We start from the raw sequence: 6,385 nt of genomic DNA, 5'->3' as shown, positions 1-6,385 counted from the left end.
TGTGTATATATATATATATATATATATATATATATATATATATGTATATAATTTGCTATTAGCCAACCAGTGGTTTCTGTGGGAAAATAACTGGAAGTTTAGAACACAACCATCTGTCAGTTAACAACTCCTTTTGTTTGTAGAACTAAACAGCTATCAGTCAAGACTGGTGCCATACAGCCAAAGTTTCAAGGACTTTTTTCTTCTTACATAACCTACACCAGCTTTCAGTTTTTATATTCAAATGGCAGTTACTGTTTTCATGGACTTTGTCATATGGAATATATTCTAGTATTTCTGCTTTACTAATTTTTTATCACCTTAAACATGCAATGTCCATATATTTGTTTTTTTCTTTATGTGTTATTTAAACATTTTCATTATCTTCTTCTAATGTGAAGGTATATAATCCAGTCTTTGAAAGTGGTTTTTGAAGTAGTACCAATTCTTTGAAAGATAGGAAGAATTCATCTGTAGAAGTAATAGTATCATGAGACCAGGATTATGCTTATACATATAGATTGCAAAATTTTAATTAAAATCATTAATTTTACATTTCTAATGCCTTTTGTGTTGTTTCTCCTTCCAGGTTTGAATACATACAAATAGGAAAGAATTAAAGTGATTTAAATGCTCATTACTACTATGCAGAACTGAGGAAATGTAACCTCCAGGGAGTCTTAGAGCATTATACTGTGAATGCAGGTACAATCTGTTAAGAAGAATCATGCATTTCAAAAAGTAATTGGCCCTGTATTGCATTTTCTCCAGGAGAGAATTCTCCATGAGTATTAATTAAGGCATTGTCTCTGAAAAGGTATGGGATTCCTGGGCACTTACGAGTTGGAAAAAAACAAATGAGTAAAAGAGGAATAAATGATTTAGAGGTTTAAAAGGGATGTATTTTCATTGTCACATACAATTCAGGGATTTGTGCAGCCCATTTTAGCAGCTACTGTCTCAAAATGTCCTAAAGGATGCTATTTAACATGACTTATTTCTGTGAAGTGTGAGACTGATTGATACTTTATAATTTAAAGATCTTTCTATAACAGGCATAATTAACCCAGAAACTGAGTTTCTTTAACAAATACAAAAAATGCTGCTTGAAAGGAATACATTGAGCATTTAAAATGCCATTTATTTTAGCATAAGGAAAACTATGATCAGTAAGTAAGCTTTGTAACTAAATGTCTCAACTACACTTATTTACAATAATTCCATGGGGAAAGTATTGAAGAAAATGTTGACAATACTGTGGACTATTCATGAATATGGTACATACATTTTTGTTATTTTAGCATCAAAAATGAACTGAAGTGACTAAAAGATTCTCCCACCTTTCTCTCTGATCTCCATAATTAATGACTGAGATTAGTCACCATTTATCATCTGAAATAGACAGCAGCACAAAATATTGTCCTCAGAAGATGTTTGAATTTCAAGAATATTTAGAGCTAGAAATAGATTTGTTATAAGGAAAGGACCAGCAGTTCAATTATTGCACAGCACAGTACTTAGAAAGCAGTTTAGGATGAATAGCCCTCTCAGTATCTACAGCAATTACAAGTTGTCAAAATATTTTTAAAAATTGTAATGGATATACTCAGTGGATATCTCCAAATGGACATGGATATATCAATAATTTTCAAATTTCATATAGTAATTTTATCACTATTATCATGAATTCTATTATTCCAAATTCAGAATTTCCATTCTAAATCTTTAAGTTTTAAAATGCAATGCATTCTCAAATGTACTCCTAATTTTTCTCTAGGAAATGTTTCGGCATCTGGTCTCAAATACAGGACTTTCTCCTGTATAAATTAAATACATTAATGGCAGAAAGTTATGGAAAGATTATTTTCTTCAATGGCAGAACACAAAGGAAGTAAAGGTATTTTCACAATTCTTCTAATTTATGATCCATTATGATCCATATTATGATTCATTATGATCCATAGAGACCATTAGACTTTTATCAATGTGCAAATCATAGCTGAGAGAGGTTTGCTGATTTCTTTCCAGAAACACGCTGCTAACAGAATAGTTGAGTTTTCCAAAGAAACACTCTTTTCCCTGTATTATATTTCCCTCCTTATCCCAGAGGTATAACAGGAGTAGCATCAGAGACCCTGGACTTAGATCTCAAATGCATATTCTAACACAGAACTCTATTCCCAGTAACAATAAGCAGTGTTGTGCATCGTCTAAGATGCAGTAACTATAGCCCTGTAATAAGCTGAATAGATGATCAGAAATTTAATAAGATCCTGAAAAACCATCTTAGACTAATGATAAAAAGAACAGTTAATAATATAAAATGTTAGCACATTGGCCATGAACCTGAATTGGCCCAAAAATCCTCCTAAAAAATGCTACATTAACTAGAATGAAGATCCTTATGCAGTTTACAAATGAAGTGATATCTATTTTTCCTTTAAATATCAAATATGTGCTATAAAATTGGAAATGAAAAAATACATTAGAGTACAGTCTGATTCCATTTCTTCAATTAAATTTTTTATGATTTTTACAGTAATTTAACATTTTAATTAAATCTGCAACTATTTTCATTTCTAAAAGATGTCCTTCATTTTGTAATACTATATAACTAAATCACTAATGAAGTGACTTTCCATTCCAATTAATAGTATCTGGTAATAATTTTAATACTATTTCTAAATGACTTAATTCTATGATTGCACTTAAACTTTGGGGAGATAAAATTGAATACAACAACCCAAATCCCTGCCTTTGTATAGTTATGTGTGAGAGTCAAAATAAACAGTTGAATATATTTTATACTTTCTTTTAGTTTTATCATCAGCAGGGAGAAGGGGATGGATTGTTGTGTTCATCTCAGCTTGTTTTCTAGAATGTAAGCAAGAAGATACAGTAAAAGAAAGCAGATGGAAACCATTAGTGTACCAACATTTCATTTCAAATGGATAGACTGCATATTTTTCAGACTGGATAAATCTCTTAAAGTGTGTATGATAGAATAGTCCCTTTAATGCACGCAATACATACCAGGTTAGTGGTATTACTAATGCTAATACACTTATTAGTGAGAGTAACTACTGTATATTGACTGCATATTTGATCTTTTCAAAGCTTCAAATATATTAACCCATTTATTGTTGCCTTAATAACCACATAATTCAGGTACTTTTATTAACTGCATTGTACAAATGAGGAAACTGAAGCTCCAAGGAATTGATAACTCGCCCGAAGTCATACAACTAATCAGATTCTACAGGAGTCATCAAACTCTGGCAGTCCGGCCCCAGATCCTGAGGTCTGTTATACCATCTTACATGTATTAAACTAAATCTTAATATTACATATGCACAGATATGTATAAACTTTAACTTTCTTATATACTTAATCATTATTAATCATGGTATTTATTCATTCCCTCAGGAAATGCACATTGTTTTTCTACATGCCAGGCGCTATTATAGATGCTAAGCATAAAGTGATGGACAGGATTGCTAATGCAAAAAGTTATTCTGACAGTTATTATAAAGCGGTAAGAAAGACCTTATTTAAGAGATCAGGCTCAACTCCAAATATAGCAAAGGCAGTTGGGGATTTATAGCCAGCTCTAGTGAGAAAGTCACTGAATGAAAAATTACTAAGAGGAGATATCAAGGGTAGGGGGACTGGCTAACCGACTCTGAATTCTTGCTACGACTGGAGGTGAAGACACAGTCCAAAGATGAGGCCGAGTCAGAAAGAGGGCTCAGCTTCACTCAAGTTTCATTAAGGAGAGAGTCTTCATCAAGATAAACAAAGATGCTATGATTTGTAGCTTAAAATCTAGTAGACAGAAACAGTTAACAAAGGGATAAACACAGAAATTTGTGCTCCTGTTAAGGACTATAAAGAAACCAAATTAAGGTAATCCCTTGGAGAGTTACTGAGGAGGAGTTAAAGTGAGGTAGTGTTTTAAGTAACTCATGGCTTGAGGAAGGCCATTTTCAGGATATGATATTTGAACTGAATTTATTACTAGATATCAAGCCCAAAGTTGTACCTTAAAATAGCGAAGGCTTCATATTTTTTCCCACACAGTGAAAGAGGAAAAACTAATTTCCCACCTCTGTTTTATAAGTTTATCTTAATAATGTTCCTTTTAAAAGCAATACAAATATTATATTCAATATATATATATAATTTTAATATATAAAATTTTAATACATCCTTAGTGATAAACCTCTTGTCTTTCTCTAATACATCAAGAGAAGGTTTAGCTTAATACAGTGAACTCAGAACATTTTCCTCACGAAAGCCTTAAAGAATCCATCAGAACTTCCATTTTATCAGGTAATTTTTAGTCTCACTTCTCTTTTATTTTACATTACCTGAGAAAGAAAAATAATTTAAAGAGAGCCCTTTCTCCTGACACATTAAACCACACTAGTGGATAACTTTTTTCTGGGTATTTTTTCTAGGCAGGGTTTCCTATTGATCTTTATAAATCAATATAGATCAATATAGAGGGGAGGGGTATTTTGAAATTGTATAAAGAAAGCAATGCAACCTAACAGTCTTATATATAAAAGAAAATTCAATTATAATAGGGAATTGACTTTGAAATTGGATCAATAAACAACTCTGAAGAGGATAAGAGCTGAAAGAGTAATGCTCAATCTTACTTATACCTTATATTCCCTTACCTAAGAAATAACTTATACAAGGTGAGTTGAAAGAAATATTAACTAGTCACAAATACGTCACTTGGGCAAACAAATATGAGGGGAAAGATGTTTTAAGGAAAATGTAGAGATTGAAAGCTTTCTCGTATGTTTGTGATAGGCTGACCTCACAGAGAAGAGCTGCATAGTAAAGTAGAAAAGCTAAACCTTCCCTTGGTGTCATTATTCAAAGATTTTTTTGTGTCATTATTCAAAGATTTTTTTTTTTCTTCTAGATTGACTGCAATATAGTTGACATACAGTACTGAATAAGTTTAATTTCAAACCTTTCTTTTAAAATAGTTACTTCTATAACAAAATTTCTTTAAGGCATTGATTATGCCAAATTTGGGGTTTTTAAAAACAATATTTTGATTCATTTTCAGGTATAAATATTGTGACTATTTCAAATATTTTCTCATATAGGCTTCTTTCAATGTACTTCCAAAGACCAAAAAAAGATGCGTACATCCAACTCGGAATGTAACACGGTTGTTCAGTAAGAAGTAAAGTGGAAGGAACATTGTTACTCAAATAATGAAAATGAGAAGAATACCTGTCCTATTTACTTTAAGGGATTTCTGACTGTTGAAAACATATTCAAAATAATAAATTCAAATAAAATTAAAGATGACATGAAAATATATAAGCTATGGAATGGATTAAATGCAAATGACAAGCATGTATGTACAAAGGTGCATATGTATACGCCATCAAGTAAGAATACATACATTGTAAAGAGTAGAAGATTTTAAACTTTGTTTTTCAAATGATAACCTGCAATAGTTGAAATTTATATTTGACTTAGAAATTATATAATTAAGCATTGATTTACTGTGCATCTAACTTCATAGCCTTCACTTTACATTGGTCAGCATGAATTATAAGTGTCAAATGATGGCTGCTTATAAATGTTGTAGCTATACTTTATAAACTAACCGGCCAAGAGATAATTGATTTTATTTTTCTCAGCATTATAAATCATACATCAGTTTAGGTGTTTCTATTAGATATGATACCAGTTTGGTCCCAGCTTTTTAAAAGAATAACAACATGGGCAGCCGTAGTGTAGTAGAAATCATTTTTAACACTATATGAAAAGAAGTAAATGCAATATGTTTTTTACAATGGCAGACAATTTTTGCAGGAAAAAAAGCCTGGAAGAAATATAACATGTTCTGTAATTTAGCAACAATTATCATCAATGTGATAGGTTGAAAATCATGATATTGCTTACCTATAAAATGTATTGTGACAACTTATAGATGTGAATAAAATTTAATTTCTATCTGAAGATGATTCTTGCATTAAAAATTGTAGAATTTGGAATCTACTTTATTGAATTGTCATTTACTTTTAGCTATACTTTTAGAAAATAAATCTTTAGAAGTAGCAAGTAATGAATGATTGCAGATGATTGTTGAAAATATGGCATCATGTTTTATTTTGGATAAATTTTAAAATAAATATCCTGATCAACTTTCTTTAAAATCTTCTTCATGTCAGTGTGCCTCTTTGAAAATGGTTTCTCAAAGGTGTTATTAAAATCAAACAGAGAAGTAATTTAGATATTAGTTGCTAGGAGTTTCGTAACAAAAGTCCATTGGTTAGAATACACCAACTGAAGTTCTAGAGTCTAGAAGTCCGAGAGCAATATTCTGGCCAATTACCTTTCTGGTGAG

General features: G+C 31.1%; 1 long non-coding RNA gene across 1 annotated transcript; it reads left to right on the top strand.

Moving 5' to 3' along the window:
- The first annotated feature begins 1,401 nt into the window (after positions 1 to 1,401).
- LOC113619043 (uncharacterized) lies at positions 1,402 to 6,128 on the top strand. Its single transcript, XR_003432259.1, has 3 exons — positions 1,402 to 1,897; positions 3,169 to 3,301; positions 5,130 to 6,128. It is a non-coding gene; the product is annotated as an uncharacterized LOC113619043 (long non-coding RNA).
- Positions 6,129 to 6,385: the final 257 nt, after the last annotated feature.

Source organism: Aethalodelphis obliquidens, unplaced genomic scaffold (genome assembly GCF_003676395.1).
Source record: "Aethalodelphis obliquidens isolate GAN/ISIS:26980383/991018 unplaced genomic scaffold, ASM367639v1 scaffold6, whole genome shotgun sequence".
NCBI classification, from domain to species: Eukaryota; Metazoa; Chordata; class Mammalia; order Artiodactyla; family Delphinidae; genus Aethalodelphis; species Aethalodelphis obliquidens.
The sequence above is the reverse complement of the archived record's forward strand: the minus strand, read 5'-3'. Positions and strand labels throughout refer to the sequence as shown.